This window comes from Prosopis cineraria, unplaced genomic scaffold, assembly GCF_029017545.1.
Source record: "Prosopis cineraria cultivar Desert tree isolate PC_DT_omini unplaced genomic scaffold, ASM2901754v1 PC14, whole genome shotgun sequence".
Taxonomy (NCBI): domain Eukaryota; kingdom Viridiplantae; phylum Streptophyta; class Magnoliopsida; order Fabales; family Fabaceae; genus Prosopis; species Prosopis cineraria.
Window position 1 is genome coordinate 5,120,373 of NW_026555345.1, and position 18,401 is coordinate 5,138,773.

Consider the following 18,401-nt stretch of genomic DNA (forward strand, 5'->3'; position numbering starts at 1 on the left):
TTTATTATAAAATTTTATTAAAAATATATATTTTATATACAATAATTGAAACCCGGTGAGAAAACAAACACCTAAGATTAATTAAATAAAATATTACCTATAAAATACATATATTTATATAAAATAATTGAAAACTATTAGGTGGCGTTTCCTCACACGAAATGCCACCTAATATTAATTAAATAAAATATTTATTAAACATTTTATTTATGATAAAATAATTATTGAAAATAATATATATTTATATAAAATAAATAAAACTATTAGGTGGTAAGCTTTGTTAAATATTATATTTACTATAAAATATTTATTAAAAAACAATTCTAAAGAAATAATTAACTATCAAATAACAAAAAATTAAAACCCTCCGATGGTGTTTCCTCATGCAAGAAATGTCACCTAAAGTTAATTAAATAAAATATTTTTTAAATAATATATTTATTATAAAATTAGTGTTTAAAATATATTTTTTATAAATTAAGTGAAAACTATTAGATTGTGTTTTGCCGTAGGAAAGGCTACCTAAAACTAATTAAATAAAATATTATTTAAATATTATATTTATAATAAATATAACATTTGATGACTCCGAAATGTTAACGTCAATGAAGATTTGCGAAACTAAAATCATGTTAAATGAGACTATTTAGCAATTATTTTAAAATAACCACTAAATAGTTTCTAGGTAAAAAAATTAAAAAACATAAAGATTATATAACAGGTTTTTATTTTAACCACTATATAATGCAAGACTATTTAGTGGTTATTTTATATAACTGTTACATAGTTCTTGAAATCAAATCCTACCTCATCTATACAACAGTTATTGAAATAACCACTATATAGAGGATGCTATACATAGCTCTTTTTTTAGTAGTATGACATTGCTAATTAGAACATTCTTTTGATTACTTGCACCATGTCATGCTAGTTAGTTGTGTTAATTGGTTGTATTTAGTGCTTTAGGCTTTGTTGTATGAGTTGTCAATGTCTAATCGAGGCCTACATATTGGTGCAAGTATGTTGATAATTATTTTGATGACTGTAGATGAATATTTACTATTTAGTAATTTTTATGTTGATTACCCCCTTGCTTTTTGATGAAATGGGGGTTGATGAGTGAAAATGTAAAATGTGTTGTATATTTGTGTTGTAATGCATTATACAGGTTATCCTAAGTTCCTTGGGCTTGATCTAGTATTAGCTATTGATACTTTGGTTGGAATTTAAACACCTTGGAAGTTTAAAAGTGTGAAAAAGGGGTTGTTTTTGGTCATGGGTGTCTAAACTTTTGTTATAATATAATTTAGAAATAAAACTAATGCCATTAACTAGTTCATTAAATGTGTTTTCTGTGAACACCTAAATCACCTTAATCGAACATAGGGCGGAGAATTAGGATGTGTCAAAAGTTCTCCTCTGAGACTGTTTTGTGATAGCACTATCCTTATGCTTGTACAATGCACTATGATACACGGCGCAGAGGAGGTTTAGCTGTAGCGCATCAATGGTTGGTTGTGGAAGATGCTCTAGAAATTGTTAAAATAACATTTTACCTTTTTTTCTCAATTGGTCTTCAATTCTAATAGTATCTCATGCTTCCATATACCTTTCAACTTTGATTTATGCTTGCTTGGCCTTGATAAGGTTTGATTTAATTATTCAACTTGAGATCCCAGTGGTTTGCTAAATTATACTTATTTTATTATGGTTTTTAATCTCATCTTATTTACTAGCATATGATAAATGATTTTAATCTTATCGACCATGGTAGAATCCTTTCTACCATAGTAGGGACAACTTGTTTATATTCTAAATATATTTTGTAGTATTCTATTACCATGTTAAAGTGTGATTAGTTAAGGATAAGTTTAGGTTAAACTTGAGATTTTACAACAACTGTATTACACAATTTACCAAAATCAATTAATTATAATAATTGTATCTGAAAATAAAAACAACTAAACTAAAATACCATTGTATTTAATCAAAATAAGGCTGAATTAACTGTTTATTGTGAATGAAAATTATAAATTTATAAGAGATAATTTAGGAAAATTGTAATAAATGTTTAATAAGATATGTGATTTTCCTATAAGTAAAATCAAAATAACAAGTAATAGTTTCTCTTCTATGCTGAATGGAACGAGGAATCTATAAAAAATTTATATGTCTTGATTTAATTGAAAATAATCATGTCAAGTATAGCAAATATTGGAAGACTCCACTTATGGACGTGTTTCAAGTTTCTACCTTACATTGTATGTTGGCTATAGTAAATATAAAAAGACTCCACCGTTGGGAATTATAAAGCACCAAGCTTTTAGTATACTCTAATCAACTCTAAAATTGAAGAAGAGAGTAGGACAAAAATAATGTGAACATGTTGAGGTTGGTTTGGAAATAAAATCGCTATCAAGACCGAAAATGACTTGGCATGGTGGGCATATTGACTATCAAGAGTGAGTAGCGTGCAAACTAAGGCAAGGAAGTTACTAAAGGGGTTCTGACTTATGAGCCTTGCATTCAACAGTAAGAATGATAATAATAATAATGCTCTCTTACTCTTGCCTTTGCTATTGTTGCGTACTTGTACTATTACTCTTGCTTTTTTAATAAAAAAAAGGATAACTTCATTCAAAAGAATATAGACAAACAAGAAACACCAAGCTTACAAACAAAAGAAGCAAACACCAGTAGGCACCTAAAAAAAACCCACCAAAGACGCCACATAAGAAAACAACCTATCTACGTTGCGGTAGGTCCAACAACAAAAAATCAAAATTCAAACAATGACCCAACAACTTAGTGAGATACTCAAATATATTATGCCATACTATTACTCTTACTAGGTGCATGTTTGTATTTGAGTTAAACTTGACCTAAATTTTTAGGACATTTCGAGTTACTTTCAATTATGTCTAACAATTTTTGAATTTGACACAATCACATAATCATATAAAAAATGTACATAAAATATATCTTATAAAATTCAATTGAAGCACGTTAGGTTGTTGTCATGTGGTGTGATATGATATGATGAGATATTTTCAATCCCCATTACATGGACTCCATAATATCCAATATTAACCCATACCTTGTTTTTACAATTTATCAGTGACTTTTAGCTTTTATTTTAAAAATTATAATTTAAAATGAAAATCTACATTAATTATGCCTCTTAAGGTCGGCGGAGGTGTTAATGGATTCCTTTTGATCTGTTCTTTAGAACAAGCTAAGATAATTATTAATTTTTTTAAAGCTGGACTCATAACATGCATGATTTTTTTTTTGTTCAAAAAGTTAAACAAGCCACCACCCACCACCATCTTGTATGTAAAGGGATCACTTTACACAGAGCTCAAGAGGGGTTGATAAACATGCTTGAAAGAAACAGATAAGCTTCAGGGGGCCAAGAAACAGATCATTTAATGGAATATGTAGACCAAATAAACAATTTTCGGCATTACCCCATTGTTTCTTACCAAGAATCCCTTAGTTTTACCAAAAACAATATTGCTCGTGAGATACAATTGAGGAGAGATAGTACATACACTGCACTATTTTTATTTGGTCATTTTTGGTGAGTCTCATAATTTGATATGCCAAAAGTTTAAATCCTCTGCATCAAACTTCCTTTATGGTCAACAAAACATGTTGAATTGAACTGGACTAGCAACAAGATTCATTCACGGCCATAGAACAAAATATGTATATTCAATGTTACGTCAACAGGTGTAATGTCGGTGTTAAGCATATATCAAACATATATATAACACCATGCAAGCTTAATTATTGTTGAGAATAGCTAGCAAGCACATTGGTTAATACCTCCTGTACAATTTCCTGCTACAAAATTTCACTGCATTACTTTGTTTCTTCATAAATAATTCCATAATCTCTACAGGTTGAAATCTTTTGTGTTATGAGAATTAACAAAACGCAAATAGAATTAGATCCATGGCATAAAGATATATAAATATAGAAAAGATGAAGCTTGATCATTGAGGCAAGAGTTCAGTCCTAGACATTTCATTTGAAACAGTCATCTTTGAACTTTTGAGAAGTCTAATATGAACTAGATCCAGCTCCAACAGTTGAATTGTAATGCATGAAGAATGGAGGTTCTCTTGGAGATGGTAATTCAATGGAAAAATTAGCAAGATACGAAATAATCTGAGCCATCATTGGCCTATCATTTGGATTTAGCTAAACACACAATAACCCAATATGCATGCATTTGATAACTTCAGTATGACAAGAAGATTCCATTAGAAAAGGGTCCAATACTTGTAATGGTATTCCCTCATTCCAATGTTTCCAAACCTGAAATAATTTCTCAAATATTAGATAATCAAATTCATAATTTTTAATTTTTCACCATACTCAGCATGTTAATTCGATTTAGATACATATGACAATATATTATAGGAAAAAACAATTAGCTTAGATTTAATACTTACATCTATTAAGAGGTATGATTCATAAGATCTAGCATTTTTCTTGCCACATAGAACTTCTAAAACTATAATTCCAAAACTATATACATTAGACTTTTCAGAAAATAGTCTGTGCATAAAATATTCAGGAGCCATGTAACTACTAAAAAAATAGGAAAACAAACATAAAAAGCAAGGGTGTTAGTATACTTTAAAAAACATACTAAGATGAATTTGCACAGGATGGTTACACAAGATAGGATAAATGAAGCCATGTTTCATATACAAAACACGTAGAATCTGCTTTCATTTCTAATGCAATTTATTAATTAAGATAACCAACTGGAAACAATGATGAAACAAGAATTTAAGACTTACTATGTTCCAACAATTCTATTTGTGTTTCCTTGGTCTTCGTCTATAGCAGTCATTTTTGCCATACCAAAATCTAATATTTTTAGATTTATCTTGTTATCTAATAAAATATTACTTAGTTTGAGGTCCTGATGAATAATTTTGAGGCGAGAATGTTCATGCAAGTAAGAAAGTCCTTGTGTAACATCCTGATTTTTATATAATAAAGAAATTGTGGAATTTAGGTTTTGAGGAAAAAAATGATAATAATAGGAATTTATATTATTTGAGGTTATTTAGAAATAATATTATGGTTAGGTATTTAATTATGAATTTAAAAATTTAAATTTAAAACCACATAAGCAATATTTAGTTAAGATATAATACATAAATAATTTTTTTTATGTGTGTGTTAAAACAAAAGAGAAGGTAGAAGGAACAAAAAAAAGGGGGTGGAAGGTTGTTGTTTCTAAGTCTCACATTGGTTAGATGAGGGAAGAGAAGAGGTGCCTTCATGTATAAAAAGGAGAGGGTGTGTGCATTAGGAAGCATGAGAGGCTAAGATGCAATTTAGAGGAAATTGCAACTTTTGGCTCAAGAGTCTGAATAATTAAATTCAAACCTATAATTTTTTTAATATAATTGTGGGACCCAAAATTCTATTTTTATATTATTTTTCTCTCTTCCTCTCACGTGCTCGGCGTCTTCTCGCAAGGGGGGATTATTTTCTTTTTCTTCAGGTATGTTCCAACTTTCCTGTTTAGATTAGCATTTAAAAAAAATTATTTAGTTATTTTCTAAATAATATTAGCTTTTTAGTGATATGATTATTTTGTAGAATAGAGTAAATATTTTGATTAAAATTTTTCTATAGGATAGTTAATCTAATGATATGATGGATTAAAAATATAGGTTAAAGCTCTTAGGGATATAATAAATATTATAGAATATTTTCTTGAGGTTAAAACTCATGTTTAAGAATTTTTGAGTTAAACTCTAGATCTATATGGTTGAATTTATGTTGAATCTGAGATGTAGGGATGAACCTCTGATTATTAAATATTTATTTAAGTATGAATAGGTATTTTTGAGGTTATAAAAAGGTGATTTGAGGCTTCAGGATAATTTTAAAATTTTTAATTTATTTTTGGATGAATTTTTAAAATATAGAAGGATGAAATTATGATACTAAAAGTGATTTGAGGCTTAAAAATAGTTTATTAGGGTACGAGAATTTTAGAAAAGAATTTGAAAAGTTAAATGAGGCATAAATCTTAAATTAGTGTTAATATGGATTATAAATCTAAGACTTTTTAACTCTTTAAATTAGAGTTATTTATTAATTTTAATGTAAAATTAATATATAGTATTGTGAAATAATTATGTAGATTATATTGACAAAGATAGTGGTAAAAAAGGAGTTGTGAAGGGGAACTTGTTATTCAAGACACAAGGTAACCATTATTAATGTGTTGTGATGGGTGTGTTTGTGAATGGTTATGTGTTGTTTTTATTGTTTGGAAAAATTATGAATTATTGAAAATAAATACTGTATATACTTGTTTGAAATTATTGACAAGTGGGTTAAAAAATTTATTTTTGTTTATCATGATGAGATATTATTGTTCGGATATATTCCTGTTTGGATATTTGAATGATGCATGACTTGTCAGGGTATTTTAATGTATGGTATTAATGGAAATTTCTGTTCGGTTAATTATTACCACGTGGTAAGCCCTCATTGGACCCAATGAGTGGCGTGTCGCTTGGTCCAACTCACCTTTGGCCGAGTGATTTGGCGTCCGAGCATGGCGAAAGGAGGATATAAGGTGCAGTCATGCAAATTAAATACTTGTTCAGTTTGTTTGAAAATATTGTTCAGTTAAATGTTTTGTGTGCCCACTTAGCAATCGCATGATTAGTTACAACCGCATGTATCATTACATATTAATTTTTGGTTACTGGGACTTTTAAGTCTCATTCCCCGTGGTTAATATTTTTACAGAAGCGAGTCCGGCCAAGAAAGCACCAGAGGTGTAACTATGATGTATGAGACACCATCTTTTACGTTGCCTTTTATTTTGGATTATACAATGTATCTTGTGCCAACTTAGAACATATCTTCTTTGTGAAGCATGTAAACTCTAATCCTTTTTATTAAAAGTATTTATATGACCAAGAGGATTATGTCTGTCCCTCTTGATGTATGTTCTGATTTGAATATCATGCCATAAGGATTATGTCTGTCCCTCATGGTTTTAATTGCTTTTTAGGATATTTTAAGACTTGTGTTATGTCTTGGATGTATCATGGTAAGAAAATTTTCTACCACGATAATGGTTTTAATAATTTGCGAAAAATCGGTTTGTAAATTTGAGGATGTTACACCTTGTGCAACTCCTCTTATGATTTTAAAACGCTCCAACCAACTCAACAATTTTTGTTTCTCAAGATCTACAAAAGGAAATCAAATAATTGAGAAAATAAGAAATAATAATTAACCCTTAGAAAATAAATCCATATATATAAAGCATGCAATGGGAACTTAACCAAAAAGAAGAGACAAGGTTAGAACTACATACCAAACAAAAAGAAATCAACACTCTTGTTTGGCACGTATTCATAAATAAGAATTTTCTCATGTTCTTCCAAGACAAATCCTAGTAAAGTGACTAAATTTCTGTGCTGAAGTTTAGCAATCAGTAAAATTTCATTCTTGAATTCTAATGTTCTTTGTATAGAACATTTTGAGAGTCTCTTTACAGCAATTTCTCGCCTATCATGAAGAATGCCCTAAAGAAACATGAGTGAATAATTAGGCTAGCTATATAAAATTTGAATATAGTATGGTCTAGTAGATTATACCTTGTAAACTTCTCCAAATCCACCTTTCCCTATTTTGTTCTCTTCAGAGAAGTTATTTGTTGCAGCTTCAATTGTAACCAAGCTAAATTGTAAGGAAGTCAAGCTGGAGTCTTCTTCTCCAACTGAACCGATATTTATGAATATCAAAATAAATATATTATAATTAAAATAAACATACTTTGAAGTTTAAAAGTGAATGTCTAAGATAAATTACAATTTTCTCTAAGAACTGCTGCTTGACTGCTTTTCCTTGACTTTCTCCTGAGCAGGTAGCAACCCAGGAAGGAAAAAAATGTCACCAAACCAATAATTGGGACAGCGATGATGGCGATAGTTTGTGGCCGACCACCACGTCCTTGTCTTGATTAGAAAACAACATTCAACCATGTCACTTGTGTTATTAATAATTGACCAATTTTTTTTAGTAGGAAAAGATACCTGGTGCATATGGAGATGGAGATGGAGATGGAGATGGAGATGGAGATGGCTGGAGCTGCAGTGAATGCAACTGCTTGATCATAGAAGAGGAACTGCTCATATCTAACATAGCAGTTCCAATTGTTAAGCGCTGCACCAGTTTGGTTCTTGTAAAGATTATTGAGAAACACAATAGTATCTTCCAAGCAGTTTTTGCAATCTTGCTTAGACAAATTAGGCGTGCACTGAACAAGGCCATATACAGGTTTCCGATGCAAGCCTTGTGCAACTGATGCTGCGAACTTACGACGACAATCACCGGCTACGGCTTTTATTATTAGATTTTGCAACAGATCATTCATCATTTCATTGAAGTAGTTCGTGCCTTCTTCTACACACACTTGGCACTAGTGCAAAATAACAATTTAACGACATGCTTTTTACCACAGTTCATAAAAAAACTGTGGTAATACATGAGATAATGGTTTATTGATAATTAACTTAAAAAGTAGATTATTTATGGTGACAATTCTATGATAAATTGTCGCCATAAATGCTTATGAGAAATATTTAAATTAAATAATTTAATTAAATAATTAAAATAAATTATTACTTAAATGTAATTCATTTACAAAATAATTATAATTGAAATCAATTATTAATTATATTATTTATTATTTATTAATAATAAATTAATATTTAAGGCAAATTAGTTTTTTCTAAATTAAAAAATATTAAAATAACTTTATTTAGAAGATAATTATACTTCATCGAAATTATTTATTATATTCATAATTAATTATGTAATATTGAAGATAAATTAATTGTATCTAAAATAAAAAATATTAAATGACTTTTATTTAGAGACTATTATAATAAATAAAATTATTTATTATATTCGTAACAAATAATGTAATATCTAAGTTAAATTAATTTTGTCTAGATAAAAAAATATTAACAAATTTTATTTAATAACATTGAATAATTAATATATTTTTTAAAGTTAAAATTAAAATTTAAAAAAAATTGAGCATATTAAAAATAGAAGACAAAATAAAATAAATCTTAAAATAATTAAATTAAATTAATTTTATATATTTTATTTATTTATTTATTTACGTCTGAATTGAGACATTTTGAATTTTAAAATGTCTGAATTCAGACAACATTAAAAGGCTTTGGCGACAGGCCTAAGATGGGGCCTGTCGTCAAAGATTCAAAATGTCTGAATTTAAACAACATTAAAAGGCTTTGGGGACTGGCGTCCTTGAGACTGTCGCCAAAGATGTATCTTTGGCGATAGGCCCAAGCTTGTCTGAATTCCAGACAAATTAAAATTGTTTGAAATTCAGACAATATCTTTAACAACAGTCCCGAGGGCGCCTGTCACCAAAGACTTTTTTTAAAAAAGAATTACGGCGACGGTCCCCTGGGGATCTGTTGCCATAAATATATCTTTTTAAAGACATATTTATAGCGATAGACCCCGAGGCATCTATCATTATTAATTAATTAAAATAAAATCTTATTTTTAAAATAAAATAATATTTTTTAAATAATATTTTATTTTAGGCCACATTTAATGTGTCTAAATTAACACATTAAATAAGACTTTTTAAATAAAATCTTATTTTTTAAAATTATATTTTTTAAGATAGATTTAGTTAAATGTGTCGTAATTAAGTTAAATAAAATATTATTTTAAAAATAATATTTTATTTTAAGACACATTAAAAGTGTCTTAAAATAATTTTTAAAAAAAAAATGGTTTACGGCGACAGTTGCCCTATGAACTGTCGCCATAAATGTGTCTGAAAATGAGACACATTTATGGCAACAGGCAGTGGGTTAATTGTCACCGGTAATGTTGTTAAAAGACTTAATCCCTTAGCTCGTGATCTCTCAGCTCGTGCCGTCACTCTCCCCCACAGCTCCAGCAATCACAGTCGCCCACAGCTCGTCTTCCCCATAGCTCATCCTCAAGCTCACTCATTCCCCCTTGGCTTGCAGCTCACTTCCTCATTCCCCTTTAGCTTGTAGCTCCCACAGTTTGAAGAGTGCCCACAGCTCCAGCTTGCCTTATCCCACAGCTCGCTGTCGCCTTTAGCTTGTGTTCCTCCAGCTCGCCGTCGCCTTCAGCTTCTGTGCCCCCAGCTCGTCACCACCGCCGCCTTCGATTTAGCTTCCCTTGCCCCCAGCACATCTCAACTTTCAGGTTTTTTTATTTTTAATTAGCTTTTTATGCTTCGTAAAATTAATTTTTTTTGCTGATTTTTTTTGGTTTTCTTGTTCTTTTTTACTATTTTTTTAGTTTGTTTCTTGATAATTTTTAAACACCTATTTTTAAGCACCGCTTTCATCGTGTTTCCTTCCCTTGCCCCTGCACATCTCAATTTTTATGTTTTTTTAATTTTTTAATTAGCTTTTTATGCTTCACAAAATTAATTTTTTTGCTGATTTTAAATTTTATCTTTTTTGTTCTTTTTACTATTTTTTGTTTGTTTCTTGATAATTTTTAAACACCTACTATCATAAATTAATTAAAATATTGTTTGATGGCTGTATGTGATAGTTTGAATTGGTTGTTTATTAGAGTTAATAATTATTGACAATTCAATTGAATTTAATCATTAAAATTTGTTTAATTTTATTCAAATTGGTGTTTTGAAAAGGTTAAATAGAACAATGTATTTCAATTATCCTTTTAGCTCTACATAAGTAAATTAGATTATTATTTAACGGTTGTATGTGATAGCTGAATTGGTTGTTGATTAGAGTTGATAATTTTGAAAATTCAATTGAGAGGTTAAATTGAACAAATTGAGGGTTCTAGTGCTCGGGAAATCTTGCTTTGTGAACTGTTATGCTGTCAAAATTTTTTTAAATTTCAAATTATAAATTATTTATTGAAATTTGAAATAGGTAATGATAAACCATAGTTGGATAGATGCTTTGCGAACAAGTGATGAATATGAGATATGTTATTATATTTTTTTTCTACTAACTTTATTTATCTTATTTGTTTTAGGAAAAATATAGAGAATCTTGTCACCGACAAATCAAGTTCTAAAAGAGGTAAAAGAGGGGCCATACGACTTATTAAATTAGCCCAAATACATGAAAAAATTCAACTTGATTTTGATGACAAAGGCCAACCAATTGATAAGAAGAAAGGAAACATTTTTAAGAGTTTTGTGGGTTTGGTGGCATGTCAAAAAATCAGCATCTTGGAGGAAGAGTAGGATGATGTAAATGAAAGTGATAAAAATGATGTTTGGAAATCTATACTGGTATTTTTAATTGTTATATGTCATATCTACTTTTTATTTTGACATTTATGTTGTTACTAAATTCTTTGTTGATGTGTGTTATTTTGCAGATTACTTATAATATTAAGAAAATTTCATTTTTAAAGAACAAGTGGCTAAAGTATACTGGAGACCGATGGAGGGACTTTAAATCCAAACTTACTAGAAAATATGTGTTTCCTAAGAGTTGCAATGAAAATGATGATAGTGATAATGATGTCTACATGGAAAATCCTTGGGAGAAATATCCATTCATTGATTATGACACGTGGATGAAATTTGTTCATAATAGATACTATACCAAATTTTTGGTAAGTGAAACAAGAATATGATAATTTGTTTAGTATTAGTAAAAATTTATTTCTAACAAATGCTTTTCATTATTTGTTAATAGGACAAAAGTCAAAAAGGGTAAGAGTGTCGAAAGAAAAATCTATACAACCATACGATGTCTTGGGGAGGGTATGCATATATTTATGATATAATGACTCAAGAGAAGTGGGAAGCTAAAAAACAAGCAGCGGGGGTTGATAATATTGAAGATGTTTCTCCTCCATCTCCTGTTAATCATGCTCAAGCATGGAAGAGAGGATGGATGAATAAAAAAGGAGAGTTTATTTCCCCAGAGGCTAGAGAAGTGGCTGAAAAAATTGTACGTATCTTTACAGTCAATATCTTAATCATATGATTGAAATTTTTTAACTATATTGATTTCTATTTGCTCGCACATTCTAGGATGCTCTTACAGAAGCATCCTCTGAGAGACCTTTGTGTCTACTGGTAGGAAGAATATATTGACTATGGCCTTAGGGAGTGAAGAGCATCCCGACCGTGTTAGGGGAGTTCTAAAAGGTATGGGTTTAAGACAATATTTTAGACCTCCACTATCTAATCTTATGCCGATACAACAAGTACAAATGATGATAGCAGAATGCAAGTCAAGCATGATGATAGAAATGCAATCAATGATTAGCAATCTGCATATGCAACCACAACAAGCACCAAAATATGATGGTGTTACAGAGCCAGTATGTGATCCTAGCCTATCAGATCAAGGAATGCTATGTATACTTTATGTGAAGGATCATGGCAAATGAGTAGTTGCATATGGAAAATTATATAACGATGTAAATATAGTCCACCACCAGCAGATACAACATAACCAAGTAAAGGTGATGGTTGAAGAGGTTGTGGATGCTAATGCTCCTATTCTATTCCCTACTGAGGAGGTACAAACAATAGGACAAGCTCAATATAATTTCATTATTTGGTTGAAAAAGCTAGTCCGACAGGTTACTGAAGAGGTATAAAAATATTACAATTTTTTAGATTTAATTAATATCATAGGTATTTCTAATTTTCATTATATATTAATCATAGGAACCTCTACAATCAAAAGAATCTCTGGGCTCCAATCCTCAACCGGTGCAAGATGATTTGAAACAATTGGCTTCAGTGGTGGTTAACATGGATGAATTTTCTAATAAAATAAATGTAATCAAAAATATTGTTATGAAGCATATTACGTTTAGAGTTGCCAGAAAAGACATTAATGATCTCATTATTTTTGAGTGGTTAGATTTAGGAATAATTTAAATTTTTATCATGTAAGTATTCATTTTTATTTCTGAATTAATATTTAATATTTTTTTATTGCTAACGTATTTCTTATTATCAAAGGTATCTCTACAAAATATGCAATGAACTCAGTGTTAATAATAATTATGGGTTCTTGTCTCCACCTTTAACTGCATGTGGCAAAGTGAACCAAAGAGCTTCTTATATTGGAAAGACGATGTGCAAGCAAAAGAAGATGTTCTGGTTTTTACCAATTATTGAGAGGTATTAAATTTTAAATTCATCCCTTAGTTTATAAAGAAATTTCCTTAATGATGTGATATTAATATATTAATATATTATAGTCATCATTGGATGCTTTCTATCATTTGCCCATATAAAAATACCATATATTGGTTTTGTTCACTACAAAGGAAAATAAGCAACGATATGAAGACTTTGATTGAATTGTAAGTTTTTGAATAATTCTATTTTGTGTTATTAATAACATATATTTAATATTTTTAAAGTTTTCTAAGTGTGTATATTTGGTAAATAGATCTTTAGTGACATATTAAAAATTAGCGAGAATGGTTGACAAGAAAAAAAATGAAATCAAGTGAGTGCCAATGCAAGTAAGTATTTCAAATTTATTCCCTAATTAGAATAAAGATTATATTATTGATATAATAAATTTAATTATTTTATTTTCTTCATAGTGTCCTCAACAATCAAGAAGTGTAGAATGCGATTATTATATGATGATTTTCATGTATGAAATCATCACTCATGGTATCACTCACTCATTTGATCAGGTAATAATTTATTAATAATAATTTATAATTATGATGTTTGTTGTATACTTAAGCTATTATTCATACATATATTGCTATTTAATTTACAGCACTTTCAAAGTTTAGAGCCATATTCTAAGTAAGAGTTAAGACATATTCACAATATGTGGTCTAGGTTTTTCTTAGAATTGACAGGATTAGAGTAGAAACTTTCTAGATATTTGTATTAAAAATGTAGACTTTAGTTCATATATTTGTACCAGATATATTTGTACTGGTGTCTGGAGTTGTTGTTTATGTATTAATGCAGGTTTTGAAATCAAAGGATGTATATATTTATTTGTGAATCTATTAAAAAAATATAGTATTTATGGCCACAATTATCACTATAACTGTGGTAAAAGATGATATATGGCGACAGTTATAGAAACAACTGTCGCCATATATGAATCTCTAAACGCATCTTTCGCCATAGGTGAGATTGGACCTGTGGCGAAAGATACTATTTTTCGCCATAGGTGAGCTAGGACCTGTGGTGAAAAATGATATGTTTTACCACTATATTTTTCGCCACAGGTGAGTTGGGAACTGTGGCAAAATATATCATTTTTTGCCACAGTTGAGCTGAAACCTGTAGCGAAAAATGATATTTTTTACCATAGGTGAGCTTAGATCTGTGGCAAAAAATGATATCTTTTGCCACAGTTCTGCTTGACCTGTGGCGAAAAATGACTATTTACTACCACATGATTTTCTACTATAAAGCTTCTTCTGTCGTGAAAAATGTATTTTAACTGTGGTAAAAAATGCTATTTGTACTAGTGTGGGAAGAACCTCCGGCAAATCTGTTAGGTCTCAAATAAAACACAAATATTGAGTGATCTAAGTATCGCAACATGCATCCATCGTTGTATCCAAATGCCTGCTTCTGATTTGGGCATTTCTTTGGGAGAAGGATTGCGGCATTTCTAAGACAACTCCGGCAAGGACTTGGCTTCACATCTCCTCTGCACAGTCTGAGTATGTAGACTCTATCAGGGGTTTGGGCTTGAGAGGAAGAGTAGAAGCCATAGTCAATTTTGGTGTCAGAAGCGAAACTGTGAAGAAGGGCATCGAGGTTGGTGTGGAAGGCACTTGCATTTGTGTAGTTTCCTCTTTTATAGTAGCAGTTGGAGAATTGGAATTGGAGGAACTCTTGCTCAGCCACGGTGAGAATGATGAGACAAGAAAGGAAAGAAAGCAGAGGCAAAGCCAAAGAAATGAAACTCATTGTCATATCTGAAAGAGTCTATGACATGAGTTAATTCCTGAAACTCGTGAACGTTAGAGCCTTAGATTGAGATGGGAATATGGGCGGGCCACTTCTCAAATTTTGATAAAATGTTTAGATCCAACTTTTATTAAAAGGATTTAACATCGAGTTTGAAAGCTCAATTTAAAAAAATAAAAAAATTAATATTTAATTTAATGTTATTCTTTTAAAAAATAATTTAATTTATCATAATATTTAACATTATAATTTAACTTTAAAATTCAACATAAACTAAATTAAGGTCTTACATCATCTAAAAAATAAATAAATAATTTAAAAGCTTAAATACATATGAGTTGATGCCATCATAATTCATAGTAAAGTTTCATGAACAAAATAAATGAGGTATATTGATATAATTCTCACAGAATAAGATGAAGGATCAAAATTTTTAAATCAAATTAAAATCTTAAAAGCGAACATCAAATTGAAATCTTAGACATCCATTGCCTAAACAAAAGTTTATGTCAGAAGAGGAATTACTTGAGAGTAAGAGAGCTAAAAAGCTAAAGTAATAGAACGTCGAGAGAAAGACACCGAGTCAAGAGACGTTGTGTCAGAGATGAGAGTGAGAGGTGAGCAAAGAGACGAAGTGAGCCAGAGGTCAAGCAAAGTGATGAGAGGGAGAGATGAGATAGCTAGGGGAAAGGAGAGGGCGAGAAGGAGAGGTTGAGTTGAGACGAAGAAAGCTAGAGAACTTGGAATGATCAAATGCCTAGTTTTTTTTTTCTCATTTATCAATTGGTGTGTTCCAAATTAGAGGAAAAAAAATTGAACAGGATTTGAAGGGCCACTTGAGCCTAAGCTTCTTTTTTCAGGGCTTATCAATGTTGGGCTCAAAAGCACGGTTACCCTGAAAACTTTTTATTTTTCAAGTTCAAACCCTTATTTAAATAGGGTCTATAGGTTCAACCCTTCAAACTCGACCTTTATTTTTGACTTTAAACTTAAAACTTTAGTATTATATTTCTGTATCTTTTCTTTGGGAGAATTCTGTGAAGTTACACCAAACTACTAGATGGTTACACACTCATGATTATCCTGTATTATTAATTATTAATTGTTATGTGAACGATGGTACGTCTGATTAGAATATTACAAGATAACCTCAGGAGATATGCTTGTTAATTATCATGCCGAGGGTGGAAAACAGACTACATGACGAGGATACCCATCAGGAGAGGTCAGAGAAATATAAATTGTTGAAGGGAATAGTTCTCGGATTGAATTTTTATTAGGAGAAATCTCCTTCTATCCATATCTCCAACAGGATCACACTTGTGCTCAATTAAAAAGAAACAGTAATATAAAATTTAGGAAAAATTAATCTACAAGGCTTATAATTTTCTTTAATTTTAAATTAGATTTACGTAGTTTATTTTGTTTTAATAATGTCCTTATAGTTCTATCTATTATATATATATATATATTAATTCTTGAAATTAAGTTAAAATTAATAATGACTTACTTTCCCAAGCAAAAATAATTTTGAAGTTAATACTTAATAGAAAATTTGATTTAATTCTTTCAGCCAAAATAAAAAATAATTTAATATACCGTTACATTTTTATTAAAATTTTAATGAAAATTCTATAAATACAAAAATTATTTATGAGAAAATCCAATTACAGAAATTTTAAGTCATAAAAATTATATAACTAATTTTAAAGTTATATAATTTTTAATGAAAATATAAAAGTTCTAAATTTTGTTTTTTAGGAGAAAAATTCTAGGATTTTAATTTTTAGGGACTAAAAAATTTAATAAATTAAACTATAAAAACTTGTTTAAAATAAAATATACTTTAAAAATTTAATTTAAAATTGAAAAATTAAAAAGATCTATATATATATATATTAAAAAAGTTTAAAAATTTTTGAAAACAAAGAAATGAAAACACGCTGTCATCTCTGGAATAGGCCTCGAGTGCGCGACACAATAATAATGGAGCCCCTTTTTATTTTCTTTTTTTTTTTTTTTTGGGTCAAATAATAGTGGATACATGTTACTTCTTATGCCTGTCACTTAACTCGACGTACGGGTCATCCTAGAAGTCAAGTCATGTCTCATGCACGCCTTGAGTGTCCCTGCGATGAAAATGCGTTCACACTTCAGATTTCACATAAGAGTCCAATGATTAATGACTCGCACATTTGGATTGGTCAATCAGGAAATGTGAAAGCTGTTAAGGCGCGGTGGAGGAGAGAAGAGAACAGCATCACACAACAAATATGTGGGTCACAAGTGTCATACTTCCTCCCCTTTTTAAATATTAAAAAAAATTACAAATTCATAATATAATTAAATAAAATTAGTTAAGCATAATAATTATGATTGAAAATAAAAATTTGGACTAAAATATTTTTGTACTTAGTCAAATAAGAACTTGTATTAAAGTTTCACTATTATAAAAATAAATTTTAATTGTATTTAAAATTTTAATTTTGTGACGTTCATAAAATGTTATAAAATTTAATGATATCTTAAATCTTAAATGGCATTGCATTAATTAATGAATTGCTATAAAAAGCTAGTAACAATGATGGTCTCTACTTACTTTTAAAAAATAAAGAAAATGGGCGGCGTTTTAAAAAAAATTAAAAAGCATTACTTTTAATATATATATATATATATATATAAAATATCTTATATATCCATCAATTCATATACATAATTTTTTCATAAATATACAATTAATTAATAAAAATAAATAATCAATTTCATACTATATAAAAACTTTGATAATTTAATAAGGTCATAAAAAATCAAGGATAAGAAAAGACATAAATTAAATATTAGCTAAGAGATATAATAAGATTTATTAACAATTTTCAAAATATAGTTGTAAAAAAATAATGCCTAAAATAAAATAAATAAACAATAAATTTAAAAAATATGACTAATGTTTAATAGAAATTAAATATAGAATAAAAAACAATTTATACAAGCTATGAAGAAAAAACAAGCTATCATATGATCACACAAGTTTTGGCTATCCTTCAACATTAAACAAATACATATAAGAAAAAGTGGCTAGATCTTAAATTAGAAACAAGCTACTTCTTTAATGATTAACAGAGATCATCATTATTATCTTCTTGAAAATCCAAAACTTGACAAAACCAAGCTGTTTATCACTAAAAGCATGAAGATTGAAGATCCCACGATCTGTTCTCTAGATCTCAATAAAGCTTTAAACCCAAAGAATTATTACACCAACAAATATGCGTATTACCAAATTAATTAAAAAAAACAAACCCTTCAAGAGTGGAAAGAAAAAAATCAATTGAAGAAATAAAAGTAAAATCATGAAGATCCACATAAATATATATGGATAGGTAGATATGAGGTAAAA

The 18,401-nt window shown here is 29.3% G+C and overlaps 1 protein-coding gene and 1 long non-coding RNA gene across 3 annotated transcripts in view; both read right to left on the reverse strand.

The window, feature by feature from the left end:
- LOC129293128 (uncharacterized) overlaps nucleotides 1–18,401 on the reverse strand; it is a 79,917-nt gene that overhangs the window by 27,440 nt on the left and 34,076 nt on the right. The gene's annotated exons all lie outside the window — the stretch shown is intronic.
- On the reverse strand, nucleotides 3,876–8,016 carry LOC129293779 (uncharacterized). 2 transcript variants are annotated; one of them, XR_008589208.1, is made up of 4 exons: nucleotides 7,873–8,016; nucleotides 7,659–7,780; nucleotides 7,376–7,586; nucleotides 3,876–4,326 (listed from the first exon to the last, which is right to left on the reverse strand). It is a non-coding gene; the product is annotated as an uncharacterized LOC129293779 (long non-coding RNA). The 2 variants fall into 2 exon arrangements; XR_008589207.1 differs by lacking the exon at nucleotides 3,876–4,326 and having other exon boundaries at nucleotides 7,187–7,586.